This window comes from Phyllobates terribilis, unplaced genomic scaffold (genome assembly GCF_046119375.1).
Source record: "Phyllobates terribilis strain yellow unplaced genomic scaffold, ASM4611937v1 Scaffold_7__3_contigs__length_470593459, whole genome shotgun sequence".
NCBI classification, from domain to species: domain Eukaryota; kingdom Metazoa; phylum Chordata; class Amphibia; order Anura; family Dendrobatidae; genus Phyllobates; species Phyllobates terribilis.
Window position 1 is genome coordinate 181,734,112 of NW_027362767.1, and position 16,185 is coordinate 181,750,296.

Below are 16,185 nucleotides of genomic sequence, written 5' to 3' on the forward strand. Positions count from 1 at the left end.
GCCCGCCATGAGGGCCACAGAAACCGGGGAAACGACGACCACGACGAGGCGATATGGCGGTGAGAAGCGTAGGCCGCACGGCGGAACACGACGGAGCGTCTGCGTCACCGGAGAGCGGACACCACGCGGGAGCGCGCACCAGGGGCCGCGCTAAATAATAACCGAGGAGCAGGCGGGGACGCGCGGCAGAGGGACACGCCCCCCCCAGCTCACTGTGCGCGCCACCCCGAGCGGAGGAGGCGGGAAAGTCTGATCTGTGCACACAGCTGTATACTGAGGAGAGGAGAGGGGATATACAGCTGTGTACTGAGGAGGGGAGTATACAGCTCTATACTGAGGGGAGGAGAGGGGGTATACAACTGTGTACTGAGGAGGGGAGGATACAGCTCTATACTGAGGGGAGGAGAGGGGGTATACAGCTCCATACTGAGGGGAAGAGAGGGGGTATACAGCTGTATACTGAGGAGGGGAGTATACAGCTCTATACTGAGGGGGTATACAGCTCCATACTGAGGGGAGGAGAGGGGGTATACAGCTCCATACTGAGGGGAAGAGAGGGGGTATACAGCTCCATACAGAGGGGGTATACAGCTGTATGCTGAGAAGGGGAGTATACAGCTCTATACTGAGGGGAGGAGAGGGGGTATACAGCTCCATACTGAGGGGAGGAGGAGGGGGTGTACAGCTGTATAGAGAGGGGGTATACTGCTGTATAGAGAGGGGGTATACTGCCGTATACTGAGGGGAGGAGAGGGGGTATACAGCTGTATACTGAGGGGAGGTACAGCTGTATACTGAGAAGAGGAGATGGGGTATACAGCTGTATACTGAGGGGAGGGAGAGGGTATACAGCTGTATACTGAGGAGAGGAGGTATACAGCTGTATACTGAGGGGAGGGGGTATACAGCTGTAGACTGAGGAGAGGGGGTATACAGCTGTAGACTGAGGGGAGGGGGTATACAGCTGTAGACTGAGGGGAGGGGGTATACAGCTGTAGACTGAGGGGAGGAGAGAGGGTATACAGCTGTATACTGAGGGGAGGAGAGAGGGTATACAGCTGTATACTGAGGGGAGGAGAGAGGGTATACAGCTGTATACTGAGGGGAGGAGAGAGGGTATACAGCTGTATACTGAGGGGAGGAGAGGGGGTATACAGCTGTATACTGAGGGGAGGAGAGGGGGTATACAGCTGTATACTGAGGGGAGGAGAGGGGGTATACAGCTGTATACTGAGGGGAGGAGAGGGGGTATACAGCTGTATACTGAGGGAGGAGAGGGGGTATACAGCTCCATACTGAGGGGAAGGAGAGGGGGTATACAGCTGTATACTGAGGGAGAGGAGAGGGGTATACAGCCGTATACTGAGGGGAGGAGAGGGGTATACAGCCGTATCTGAGGGTAGGAGAGGGGGTATACAGCTCCATACTGAGGGAAGAGAGGGGGTATACAGCTCTATACTGAGGGGGTATACAGCTCCATACTGAGGGGAGGAGAGGGGGTGTACAGCTGTATAGAGAGGAGAGGGGGTATACAGCCGTATAGAGAAGAGAGGGGGTATACAGCCGTATACTGAGGAGAGGGGTTATACAGCCGTATACTGAGCGGAGGAGAGGGGGTATACAGCTGTATACTGAGGGGAGGAGAGAGGGTATACAGCTGTATACTGAGGGGAGGAGAGAGGGTATACAGCTGTATACTGAGGGGAGGAGAGGGGGTATACAGCTCCATACTGAGGGGAAGAGAGGGGGTATACTGAGGAGAGGGGGTATACAGCTCTATACTGAGGAGGGGAGTATACAGCCGTATACTGAGGGGAGGAGAGGGGGTATACAGCCGTATACTGAGGGGAGGAGAGGGGGTATACAGCTCCATACTGAGGGGAAGAGAGGGGGTATACAGCTCCATACTGAGGGGAAGAGAGGGGGTATACAGCTGTATACTGAGGAGGGGAGTATACAGCTCTATACTGAGGGGGTATACAGCTCCATACTGAGGGGAGGAGAGGGGGTGTACAGCTGTATAGAGAGGAGAGGGGGTATACAGCCGTATACTGAGGAGAAGGGTTATACAGCCGTATACTGAGGAGAGGGGTTATACAGCCGTATACTGAGGGGAGGAGAGAGGATATACAGCTGTATACTGAGGGGAGGAGAGGGGGTATACAGCTCCATACTGAGGGGAAGAGAGGGGGTATACAGCTGTATACTGAGGAGAGGGGAGTATATAGCTCCATACTGAGGGGAGGAGAGGGGGTATACAGCTCTATACTAAGGAGAGGGGGTATACAGCTCTATACTGAGGGGAGGAGGGGGGTATACTGCTCCATACTGAGTGGAGGAGGGGGGTATACTGCTCCATACTGAGTGGAGGAGAGGGGGTATACAGCTCCATACTGAGGGGAGGAGAGGGGGTATACAGCTGTATACTGAGGGGAGGAGAGGGGGTATACAGCTGTATACTGAGGGGAGGAGAGAGGGTATACAGCTGTATACTGAGGGGAGGAGAGGGGGTATACAGCTCCATACTGAGGGGGAAGAGAGGGGGTATATAGCTCTATACTGAGAAGGGGAGTATACAGCTCTATACTGAGGGAGGAGAGGGGGTATACAGCCGTATACTGAGGGGAGGAGAGGGGGTATACAGCTCCATACTGAGGGGAAGAGAGGGGGTATACAGCTCCATACTGAGGGGAAGAGAGGGTATACAGCTGTATACTGAGGAGGGGAGTATACAGCTCTATACTGAGGGGGTATACAGCTCCATACTGAGGGGAGGAGAGGGGGTGTACAGCTGTATAGAGAGGAGAGGGGGTATACAGCCGTATACTGAGGGGAGGAGAGGGGGTATACAGCTGTATACTGAGGGGAGGAGAGGGGATATACAGCTGTATACTGAGGGGAGGAGAGAGGGTATACAGCTGTATACTGAGGGGAGGAGAGGGGGTATACAGCTCCATACTGAGGGGAGGAGAGTGGGTATACAGCTCTATACTAAGGAGAGGGGGTATACAGCTCTATACTGAGGGGAGGAGAGGGGGTATACAGCTCCATACTGAGGGGAAGAGTGGGGGTATACAGCTGTATACTGAGGAGAGGGGGTATACAGCTCTATACTGAGGAGGGGAGTATACAGCTCTATACTGAGGGGAGGAGAGGGGGTATACAGCCGTATACTGAGGGGAGGAGAGGGGGTATACAGCTCCATACTGAGGGGAAGAGAGGGGGTATACAGCTCCATACTGAGGGGAAGAGAGGGGGTATACAGCTGTATACTGAGGAGGGGAGTATACAGCTCTATACTGAGGGGGTATACAGCTCCATACTGAGGGGAGGAGAGGGGGTGTACAGCTGTATAGAGAGGAGAGGGGGTATACAGCCGTATACTGAGGAGAGGGGTTATACAGCCGTATACTGAGGGGAGGAGAGGGGGTATACAGCTGTATACTGAGGGGAGGAGAGAGGGTATACAGCTGTATACTGAGGGGAGGAGAGAGGGTATACAGCTGTATACTGAGGGGAGGAAAGGGGGTATACAGCTCCATACTGAGGGGAAGAGAGGGGGTATACAGCTGTATACTGAGGAGAGGGGAGTATATAGCTCCATACTGAGGGGAGGAGAGGGGGTATACAGCTCTATACTGAGGGGAGGAGGGGGGTATACTGCTCCATACTGAGTGGAGGAGGGGGGTATACTGCTCCATACTGAGTGGAGGAGAGGGGGTATACAGCTCCATACTGAGGGGAGGAGAGGGGGTATACAGCTCTATACTGAGGGGAGGAGAGGGGGTATACAGCTCTATACTGAGGAGAGGGGGTATACAGCTCTATACTGTGGGGAGGAGAGAGGGTATACAGCTCTATACTGAGGGGAGGAGAGGGGGTATAAAGCTCCATACTGAGGGGAAGAGAGGGGGTATACAGCTGTATACTGAGGAGAGGGGGTATACAGCTCTATACTGAGGAGAGGGGGTATACAGCTCTATACTGAGGGGAGGAGAGGGGGTATACAGCCGTATACTGAGGGGAGGAGAGGGGGTATACAGCTCCATACTGAGGGGAAGAGAGGGGGTATACAGCTCCATACTGAGGGGAAGAGAGGGGGTATACAGCTGTATACTGAGGAGAGGGGAGTATATAGCTCCATACTGAGGGGAGGAGAGGGGGTATACAGCTCTATACTAAGGAGAGGGGGTATACAGCTCTATACTGAGGGGAGGAGGGGGGTATACTGCTCCATACTGAGTGGAGGAGGGGGGTATACAGCTCCATACAGAGTGGAGGAGAGGGGGTATACAGCTCCATACTGAGGGGAGGAGAGGGGGTATACAGCTCTATACTGAGGGGAGGAGAGGGGGTATACAGCTCTATACTGAGGAGAGGGGGTATACAGCTCTATACTGAGGGGAGGAGAGGGGGTATACAGCTCCATACTGAGGGGAAGAGAGGGGGTATACAGCTGTATACTGAGGAGAGGGGGTATACAGCTCTATACTGAGGAGAGGGGGTATACAGCTCTATACTGAGGAGGGGAGTATACAGCTCTATACTGAGGGGAGGAGAGGGGGTATACAGCCGTATACTGAGGGGAGGAGAGGGGGTATACAGCTCCATACTGAGGGGAAGAGAGGGGGTATACAGCTCCATACTGAGGGGAAGAGAGGGGGTATACAGCTGTATACTGAGGAGGGGAGTATACAGCTCTATACTGAGGGGGTATACAGCTCCATACTGAGGGAAGGAGAGGGGGTGTACAGCTGTATAGAGAGGAGAGGGGGTATACAGCCATATACTGAGGAGAGGGGTTATACAGCCGTATACTGAGGAGAGGGGTTATACAGCCGTATACTGAGGGGAGGAGAGGGGGTATACAGCTGTATACTGAGGGGAGGAGAGAGGGTATACAGCTGTATACTGAGGGGAGGAGAGGGGGTATACAGCTCCATACTGAGGGGAAGAGAGGGGGTATACTGAGTAGAGGGGGTATACAGCTCTATACTGAGGAGGGGAGTATACAGCCGTATACTGAGGGGAGGAGAGGGGGTATACAGCCGTATACTGAGGGGAGGAGAGGGGGTATACAGCTCCATACTGAGGGGAAGAGAGGGGGTATACAGCTCCATACTGAGGGGAAGAGAGGGGGTATACAGCTGTATACTGAGGAGGGGAGTATACAGCTCTATACTGAGGGGGTATACAGCTCCATACTGAGGGGAGGAGAGGGGGTGTACAGCTGTATAGAGAGGAGAGGGGGTATACAGCCGTATACTGAGGAGAGGGGGTATACAGCCGTATACTGAGGAGAGGGGTTATACAGCCGTATACTGAGGGGAGGAGAGGGGGTATACAGCTGTATACTGAGGGGAGGAGAGAGGGTATACAGCTGTATACTGAGGGGAGGAGAGGGGAGTATATAGCTCCATACTGAGGGGAGGAGATGGGGTATACAGCTCTATACTAAGGAGAGGGGGTATACAGCTCTATACTGAGGGGAGGAGGGGGGTATACTGCTCCATACTGAGTGGAGGAGGGGGGTATACTGCTCCATACTGAGTGGAGGAGAGGGGGTATACAGCTCCATACTGAGGGGAGGAGAGGGGGTATACAGCTGTATACTGAGGGGAGGAGAGGGGGTATACAGCTGTATACTGAGGGGAGGAGAGAGGGTATACAGCTGTATACTGAGGGGAGGAGAGGGGGTATACAGCTTCATACTGAGGGGAAGAGAGGGGGTATACAGCTGTATACTGAAGAGAGGGGGTATACAGCTCTATACTGAGGAGGGGAGTATACAGCTCTATACTGAGGGGAGGAGAGGGGGTATACAGCCGTATACTGAGGGGAGGAGAGGGGGTATACAGCTCCATACTGAGGGGAAGAGAGGGGGTATACAGCTCCATACTGAGGGGAAGAGAGGGTATACAGCTGTATACTGAGGAGGGGAGTATACAGCTCTATACTGAGGGGGTATACTGCTCCATACTGAGGGGAGGAGAGGGGGTGTACAGCTGTATAGAGAGGAGAGGGGGTATACAGCCGTATACTGAGGAGAGGGGTTATACAGCCGTATACTGAGGGGAGGAGAGGGGGTATACAGCTGTATACTGATGGGAGGAGAGGGGGTATACAGCTGTATACTGATGGGAGGAGAGAGGGTATACAGCTGTATACTGAGGGGAGGAGAGGGGGTATACAGCTCCATACTGAGGGGAGGAGAGGGGGTATACAGCTCTATACTAAGGAGAGTGGGTATACAGCTCTATACTGAGGGGAGGAGAGGGGGTATACAGCTCCATACTGAGGGGAAGAGAGGGGGTATACAGCTGTATACTGAGGAGAGGGGGTATACAGCTCTATACTGAGGAGGGGAGTATACAGCTCTATACTGAGGGGAGGAGAGGGGGTATACAGCCGTATACTGAGGGGAGGAGAGGGGGTATACAGCTCCATACTGAGGGGAAGAGAGGGGGTATACAGCTCCATACTGAGGGGAAGAGAGGGGGTATACAGCTGTATACTGAGGAGGGGAGTATACAGCTCTATACTGAGGGGGTATACAGCTCCATACTGAGGGGAGGAGAGGGGGTGTACAGCTGTATAGAGAGGAGAGGGGGTATACAGCCGTATACTGAGGGGAGGAAAGGGGGTATACAGCTCCATACTGAGGGGAAGAGAGGGGGTATACAGCTGTATACTGAGGAGAGGGGAGTATATAGCTCCATACTGAGGGGAGGAGAGGGGGTATACAGCTCTATACTAAGGAGAGGGGGTATACAGCTCTATACTGAGGGGAGGAGGGGGGTATACTGCTCCATACTGAGTGGAGGAGGGGGGTATACTGCTCCATACTGAGTGGAGGAGAGGGGGTATACAGCTCCATACTGTGGGGAGGAGAGGGGGTATACAGCTCTATACTGAGGGGAGGAGAGGGGGTATACAGCTCTATACTGAGGAGAGGGGGTATACAGCTCTATACTGTGGGGAGGAGAGAGGGTATACAGCTCTATACTGAGGGGAGGAGAGGGGGTATACAGCTCCATACTGAGGGGAAGAGAGGGGGTATACAGCTGTATACTGAGGAGAGGGGGTATACAGCTGTATACTGAGGAGAGGGGGTATACAGCTGTATACTGAGGAGAGGGGGTATACAGCTCTATACTGAGGAGGGGAGTATACAGCTCTATACTGAGGAGGGGAGTATACAGCTCTATACTGAGGGGAGGAGAGGGGGTATACAGCCGTATACTGAGGGGAGGAGAGGGGGTATACAGCTCCATACTGAGGGGAAGAGAGGGGGTATACAGCTCCATACTGAGGGGAAGAGAGGGGGTATACAGCTGTATACTGAGGAGAGGGGAGTATATAGCTCCATACTGAGGGGAGGAGAGGGGGTATACAGCTCTATACTAAGGAGAGGGGGTATACAGCTCTATACTGAGGGGAGGAGGGGGGTATACTGCTCCATACTGAGTGGAGGAGGGGGGTATACTGCTCCATACTGAGTGGAGGAGAGGGGGTATACAGCTCCATACTGAGGGGAGGAGAGGGGGTATACAGCTCTATACTGAGGGGAGGAGAGGGGGTATACAGCTCTATACTGAGGAGAGGGGGTATACAGCTCTATACTGAGGGGAGGAGAGGGGGTATACAGCTCCATACTGAGGGGAAGAGAGGGGGTATACAGCTGTATACTGAGGAGAGGGGGTATACAGCTCTATACTGAGGAGGGGAGTATACAGCTCTATACTGAGGGGAGGAGAGGGGGTATACAGCCGTATACTGAGGGGAGGAGAGGGGGTATACAGCTCCATACTGAGGGGAAGAGAGGGGGTATACAGCTCCATACTGAGGGGAAGAGAGGGGGTATACAGCTGTATACTGAGGAGGGGAGTATACAGCTCTATACTGAGGGGGTATACAGCTCCATACTGAGGGGAGGAGAGGGGGTGTACAGCTGTATAGAGAGGAGAGGGGGTATACAGCCGTATACTGAGGAGAGGGGTTATACAGCCGTATACTGAGGGGAGGAGAGGGGGTATACAGCTGTATACTGAGGGGAGGAGAGAGGGTATACAGCTGTATACTGAGGGGAGGAGAGGGGGTATACAGCTCCATACTGAGGGGAAGAGAGGGGGTATACAGCTGTATACTGAGGAGAGGGGGTATACTGAGGAGGGGAGTATACAGCTCCATACTGAGGGGAGGAGAGGGGGTATACAGCTCTATACTAAAGAGAGGGGGTATACAGCTCTATACTGAGGGGAGTATACTGCTCCATACTGAGTGGAGGAGGGGGGTATACTGCTCCATACTGAGTGGAGCAGAGGGGGTATACAGCTCTATACTGAGGGGAGGAGAGGGGGTATACAGCTCTATACTGAGGGGAGGAGAGGGGGTATACAGCTCTATACTGAGGAGAGGGGGTATACAGCTCTATACTGACGAGAGGGGGTATACAGCTCTATACTGAGGGGAGGAGAGGTTATACAGCTCCATACTGAGGGGAAGAGAGGGGGTATACAGCTGTATACTGAGGAGAGGGGGTATACAGCTCTATACTGAGGGGAGGAGAGGGGGTATACAGCTCCATACTGAGGGGAAGAGAGGGGGTATACAGCTCCATACTGAGGGGAAGAGAGGGGGTATACAGCTGTATACTGAGGAGGGGAGTATACAGCTCTATACTGAGGGGGTATACAGCTCCATACTGAGGGAAGGAGAGGGGGTGTACAGCTGTATAGAGAGGAGAGGGGGTATACAGCAAAAATTAACTTTAACCCCCAAAACACATTTCAACATCATTGCAGTCCTGCCTTAAAAGGAGCAGCTAACATCGTTTTAGTGATTGATCCATTAACACAGGTGTGGGTGTTGATGAGGACAGGGCTGGCGATCAATCAGTCATGATTAAGTAAGAATGACATCACTGGACACTTTAAAAGTAGGCTGGTTCTTGGTATCATTGTTTCTCTTCAGTTAACCATGGTTATCTCTAAAGAAACACGTGCAGCCATCATTGCACTGCACAAAAATGGCCTAACAGGGAAGAGTATCGCAGCTACAAAGATTGCACCTCAGTCAACAATCTATCGCATCATCAAGAACTTCAAGGAGAGAGCTTCCATTGTTGTCAAAAAGGCTCCAGGGCGCCCAATAAAGACCAGCAAGCGCCAGGACCGTATCTTAAAACTGTTTCAGCTGTGGGATCGGACTACCAGCAGTGCTGAGCTTGCTCAGGAATGGCAGCAGGCTGGTGTGAGTGCTTCTGCACGCACTGTGAGGCGGAGACTCTTTGAGCAAGGGCTGGTTTCAAGGAGGGCAGCAAAGAAGCCACTTCTCTCCAGAAAAAACATCAGGGACCGACTGATATTCTGCAAAAGGTACAGGGAGTGGACTGCTGAGGACTGGGGCAAAGTCATTTTCTCTGATGAATCCCCTTTTCGATTGTTTGGGACATCTGGAAAACAGCTTATTCGGAGAAGAAGAGGTGAGCGCTACCACCAGTCTTGTCTCATGCCAACTGTAAAGCATCCTGAAACCATTCATGTGTGGGGTTGCTTCTCAGCCAAGGGAATTGGCTCACTCACAGTCTTGCCTAAAAACACAGCCATGAATAAAGAATGGTACCAGAATGTCCTCCATGAGCAACTTCTCCCAACCGTCCAAGAGCAGTTTGGCGCCCAACAATGCCTTTTCCAGCATGATGGAGCACCTTGCCATAAAGCAAAGGTGATAACTAAATGGCTCATGGAACAAAATAGAGATTTTGGGTCCATGGCCTGGAAACTCCCCAGATCTTAATCCCATTGAGAACTTGTGGTCAATCATCAAGAGACGGGTGGACAAACAAAAACCAACAAATTCTGGCAAAATGCAAGCATTGATTATGCAAGAATGAACTGTTATCAGTCAGGATTTGGTCCAAAAGTTGATTGAGAGCATGCCAGGGAGAATTACAGAGGTCTTGAAGAAGAAGGGGCAACACTGCAAATATTGACTTGCTGCATTAACTCATTCTAACTGTCAATATAACCTATTGGTACTCATAATATGATTGCAATTATATTTCTGTATGTGATATAAACATCAGACAAACACTAATAAAAACCAGAGGCCAGCAGATCATGTGAAAATATCATTTTGGTGTCATTCTCAAAACTTTTGGCCATGACTGTATACTGTGGGGAGGAGAGAGGGTATACAGCTCTATACTGAGGAAAGGGGGTATACAGCTCTTTACTGTGGGGACGAGAGGGAGTATACAGCTCTCTACTGAAGGGAGGAGAGGGAGTATACAGCTGTATCCTGAGGAGAGGGGGTATACAGCTGTATCCTGAGGGGAGGAGAGGGGGTATACAGCTGTATACTGAGGAGAGGGGGTATACAGCTCTATACTAAGGGGAGGAGAGGGGGTATACAGCTGTATACTGAGGGGAGGAGAGGGGGTATACAGCTGTATACTGAGGGGAGGAGGGGGTTATACAGCTGTATACTGAGGGGAGGAGGGGGTTATACAGCTGTATACTGAGGGGAGGAGGGGGTTATACAGCTGTACACTGAGGGGAGGAAAGAGGTTATACAGCTGTATACTGAGGGGAGGAAAGGGTATACTGCGGTATACTGAGGAGAGGGGTATACAGCTGTATACTGAGGAAAGGAGGGGGGTATACTGAGGAAAGGAGGGGGGTATACAGCTCTATACTAAGGGGAGGAGAGGGGGTATACAGCTGTATACAGAGGAGAGGAGGTATACAGCTGTATACTGAGGAGAGGGTATACAGCTGTATACTGAGGAGAGGGTGTAATATAGCTATATACTGAGGAGAGGGGGTATACAGCTATATACTGTGGAGAGCAGTGGTGGTATACAGATACAGTCCTGCTCATTGTTATTGGCACACATGAAGTGTAAGAACATAATGTGAAATATCTCCTGAAAAAAATGAATCCCGTGAAGCAGTTTTTTGTATGGAGACTCGTGTTAAATACAAAAGAGCAAATGAGAAACAATAATTTAAATCCATAAACAATGAGAGGGAAAATAGAAAACCCTAAAGCTGCTGTGTCACAGGTATTGGCGCCTTTACATTAATTTAGTATGGAAACACATTTGACTCGCCTATGGTAAATCACAAAAGAGATTCACCTGTGATTAATTGTCGGTGCCCATGTGTCATGAATTAGTTAATGAAGGATGACCAGTGTTTTAAAAAGCCACATGGTAGGCCCTGTTCCTTTGTCACAATGGTGAAGACAAAGGAGCTGTCTGAGGACATCAGAACTGCTATTATTAGCAAACAGGACTTCCAAAGGGTATAAGGCCATCTCCAAAGACCTTGGTATCCCAGTTGCAACAGTGCACAATGTTATGAAGAAGTTTGCCAAGCATGGACACGTCAAGAACCTCCCTGGACGTGGGAGAAAAAGGAAAATTGACATGAGATGTTTTCAAAGGTTGGTGCGAATGGTGGAAAAAACACCACGTCAAACATCTGAAGGCCAACCTGGAACAGTCTGAGGTCATGGTTTCAACAAGTACTATACGCCGCACACTAAACAAAGCAGAGTTTTATGGGCGAAGGCCAAGGAAGAAACAATTGCTGAAGAGAAGACATAAAAGGATCGACTGATCTTTGCCAAAGAGTACCTTGACAAACCACAATTCTGGGAAAATGTTCTGTGGAAAGATGAAAGAAAAATTAAGATTTTTGGCAATGCAAAGCAACAGAATGTTTACAGACAGCGCAATGAAGCTTATAAGGAAAAGATCACCTTACCAACGGTTAAGCATGGTGGAGGATCCATAATGCTGTGGGGTTGCTTTGCTGTATCTGCTACTGGAGGCCTTGACCGTATCACAGGAATCATGAAATCAAAGAATTATCAAGAGATATTAGATCAAAATGTCCTACCCGGTGTTGGGTCCTCCAGCAAGACAATGACCCAAAGCACACATCCAAAAATACACAGGAATGGTTGAAAAAGAAAAAATGGACTGTTTTAAAATGGCCAGCAATGAGTCCTGACCTCAACCCCATTGAAAATCTTTGGGGTGAGCTGAAATCTGCCATTGGGAAAAAGAACCCTGCAAACATTCAAGAGCTTGAACAAACTGCAAAGGAAGAGTGGGGGAAAACTGCAGCTGAGAAGCGCAAGAAGCTTATAGATGGCTCCAAGAAGCACAAGAAACGTGTGGAGGCTGTCAGCAATGCCAAAGGGTGTGTTACCAAGTATTAATTAGGGGTGCCTTTATTGCTGCACATACTGTTTATTCTGTTTCTTCTTTGAAATTGCAACATGAAAGTTGAAAAACAATGTTTTATTGTTGTATTACTTTGAACCACTAATTAAATAATCCTTAGGATATAACTTTGGTACATTTCCATTTATTTCTGAAGATATTGTACAGTCAATGAAAAAAAATGAAGGGGTGCCAGTAATGGTGAGCTGCACTGTATATACTTAGGGTAGGAGAGGGGCTGTATAGATATATACTGAGGGGAGAAGAGAGGGTGTATAGTGAGGGGAGGAGAGGGGTATATACAGGAGCGGACATGTCATGGGTGCAACATTTCTAGGAGCTCTGGGGCTGCAAAGGGCCAATATATTGTTCTTGTACAGGGGTCCTTTTCTGTCTGTGTCCACCAGTGGATGAATGGAGATTATTTAGATATACGGTAGATATTATATATATATATATATATATATATATATATATATATATATATATATATATATACATACATATACACACAAACTGAGGAGTGGAGAGGGATTTTATATATATACACACACAGTGGGGAAAATAAGTATTTCACACACTGCCGATTTTGCACATTTTCCCACCTACAAAGAATGGAGAGATCTGTAATTTTTATCGTAGGTACACTTCACCTGTGAGAGACAGAATCTTAAAAAAAAAAAACAGAAAATCATTTTATGATTTTTACATAAATAATTTGCATTTTATTGCATGAAATAAGTATTTGATACAATAGAAAAACAGAACTTAATATTTGGTCCAGTAACCTTTGTTTGCAGTTACATAGGTCAGACGTTTCCTGTAGTTCTTGACCAAGTTTGCACACACTGCTGCAGGGATTTTGGCCCCCTCCTCCATACAGATCTTCTCCAGATCTTGCAGGTTTCGGGCTGTCACTGGGCAACATGGAGTTTCAGCTCCCGCCTAAGATTTTCTATTGGGTTCAGGTCTGGAGACTGGCTAGGTCATTTTACAACCTTGAAATGCTTCTTATGGAGCCACTCCTTAGTTGCCTTGGCTGTGTGGTTCAGGTCATTGTCATGCGGAAGACCCAGCCACGACCCATCTTCAATGCTATTACTGAGGGAAGGAGGTTGTTGGCCAAAATCGTGGGATACATGACCCCATCCATCCTCCCTTGAATATAGTGCAGTCATCCTGTCCCCTTTACAGAAAAGCACCCCCAAAGTATGAGGTTTCCCCCACCATGATTCACAGTTTGGATGGTGTTCTTAGCGTTGTACTCATCCTTCTTCCTCCAAAAACGGCAAATGGAGTTGATACCAAAAAGTTCTGTTTTGGTCTTTTCTGACTACATGACCTCCTCTCATGCCTCCTCTGGATCATCCAGATGGTCATTGGCGAACTTCACACAGGCCTGGATACGTGCTGGCGTAAGCAGGGGGACCTTGCGTGCCCTGCAGGATTTCAATCCATGACAGCATAGTGTTTCTAACACTAATGTTTGAGACTGTGGTCCCAGTTCTCTTCAAGTCATTGACCAGGTCCTCCGTTTAGTTATTAGCGGATTCCTGGCTTTTCTCAGAATCTTCCTTACTCCACGACGCAAGATTTTGCATGGAGCCCCAGACCGAGGAAGATTGACAGTCATCTTGTGCTTCTTCCATTTTCTAATAATTGCGCCAACAGTTGTTGCCTTCCCACAGAGCTGTTTGCCTGTTGTCCTGTAGCCCATCCCAGCCTTGTGCAGGTTTACAATTTTGTTCTTGTGTCCTTAGACAGCTCTTTGGTCAGAGGGTTGAGTGTGATTGATTGTGTGTGGACAGGTGTCTTTTATATAGGTAACGAGTTCAAACAGGTGCAATTAATGCAGGTAATGAGTGGAGAGTAGGAGGGCTTCTTAAAGAAAAACTAACAGATCTGTGAGAGCCAGAGAGCAATTCTTGCTGGTTGGTAGGTGATCAAATATTTATATACAGTATACACACGTGGTCAAAATTGTTGGTACCCCTCGTTTAATGAAAGAAAAACCCACAATGGTCACAGAAATAACTTGAATCTGACAAAAGTAATAATAAATTAAAAATCTATGAAAATGAACAAATGAAAGACATTGTTTTTCAACCCTGCTTCCACAGAATTTTTAAAAAGATTAAACTCATGAAATAGGCCTGGACCGAAATGGTACCTTTAACTTAATATTTTGTTGAACAACCTTTTGAAGCAATCACTGCAATCAAACGTCCTGTAACTGTCAATGAGACTTCTGCACCTCTCGACAGGTATTTTGGCCCACTCCTCATGAGCAAACTGCTCCAGTTGTCTCGTGTTTGAAGGTTGCCTTTTCCAGACGCCATGTTTCAGCTCTTTCCAAAGATGCTCAATAGGATTTAGGTCAGGGTTCATAGAAGGCCACTTCAGAATAGTCCAATATTTTCCTCTTCGCCATTCTTGGGTGTTTTTAGCTGTGTGCTTTGAGTCATTATCCTGTTGCAAGACCCATGACCTGCGACTGAGACCAAGCATTCTGACACTGGGCAGCACATGTCTCTCTAGAATCCCTTGATAGTCTTGAGATTTCATAGTACCCTGCACAGATTCAAGACACCCTGTGCCAGATGCAGCAAAGCAGCCCAAGAACATAACAGAGCCTCCTCCATGTTTCACAGTAGGGACAGTGTTTTTTTCTTGATATGCTTCATTTTCCCATCTGTGAACATAGAGCTAATGTGCCTTGCCAAAAACTTCCATTTTTGTCTCATCTGTCCATAGGACATTCTCCCAGAATCTTTGTGGCTTGTCAACATGTACTGTAGTTTGGCAAATTCCAGTCTGGCTTTTTTATGATTTTTTTTCAACAATTGTGTTCTTCTTGGTCGTATCCCATGCAATCACTTTGGATCAAAGAACGATGGATGGTGCGATCTGACACTGATGTTCCTTGAGCTTGAAATTCACCTTTAATCTCTTTAAAAGTTTTCCTGGGCTCTTTTGTTACCATTCGTATTATCAGTCTCTTTGATTTGTCATCAATTTTCCTCCTGCGGCCACGTCCAGGGAGGTTGGCTACAGTTACATGGATCTTAAATTTCTGAATAATATGTGCAACTGTAGTCACAGGAACATCAAGCTGCTTGGAGATGGTCGTATAACCTTTACCTTTAACATGCTTGTATATAATTTTCTTTCTAATCTCCTGAGATAACTCTTTCCTTTGCTTCCTCTGTTCGCTGTTGAGTGTGGTACACACCATGTCACCAAACAGCACAGTGAGTATCTGTAGCCCCATATACAGGCCCACTGACTGATTACAAGATTGTAGACACCTGTGATGCTAATTAGTGGACACAACTTGATTTAACATGTCCCTTTTGTCACATTATTTTCAGGGGTACCATCATTTCTGTCCAGGCCTATTTCATGAGTTTAATTTTTGTTAAAAATTCTGTGGAAGCAGAAAAGCAATGTCTGACTTTCATTTGTTCATTATCAAAGATTTTTAATTTATTATTACTTTTGTCAGATTCAAGTTATTTCTGTGACCATTGTGGGTTTTTCTTTCATTAAACGAGGGGTACCAACAATTTTGACCATGTGTGTATACAGTGAAGGAAATAATTATTTGATCCCTTGCTGTTTTTGTAAGTTTGCCGACTGACAAAGACATGAACAGTCTATCATTTTAAGGGTAGGTTAATTTTAACATTGAGAGATAGAATATCCCCAAAAAAAAAAATCAAGAAAATCACATTGTACAAATTAGATACTTATTTCTCACTGCAAAATGCAAATAAATGTATTTGATTCCTCTGGCAAACAACACTTAGTACTTGGTGGCAAAACCGGGTTGCGCACATGTCAGGAGGAGTTTTGGTCCACTCCTCTTTGCAGATCATCTCTAAATCATTCAGATTTTGAGGCTGTCGCTTTGCAACTCGGAGCTTCAACTCCCTCCATAAGTTTTC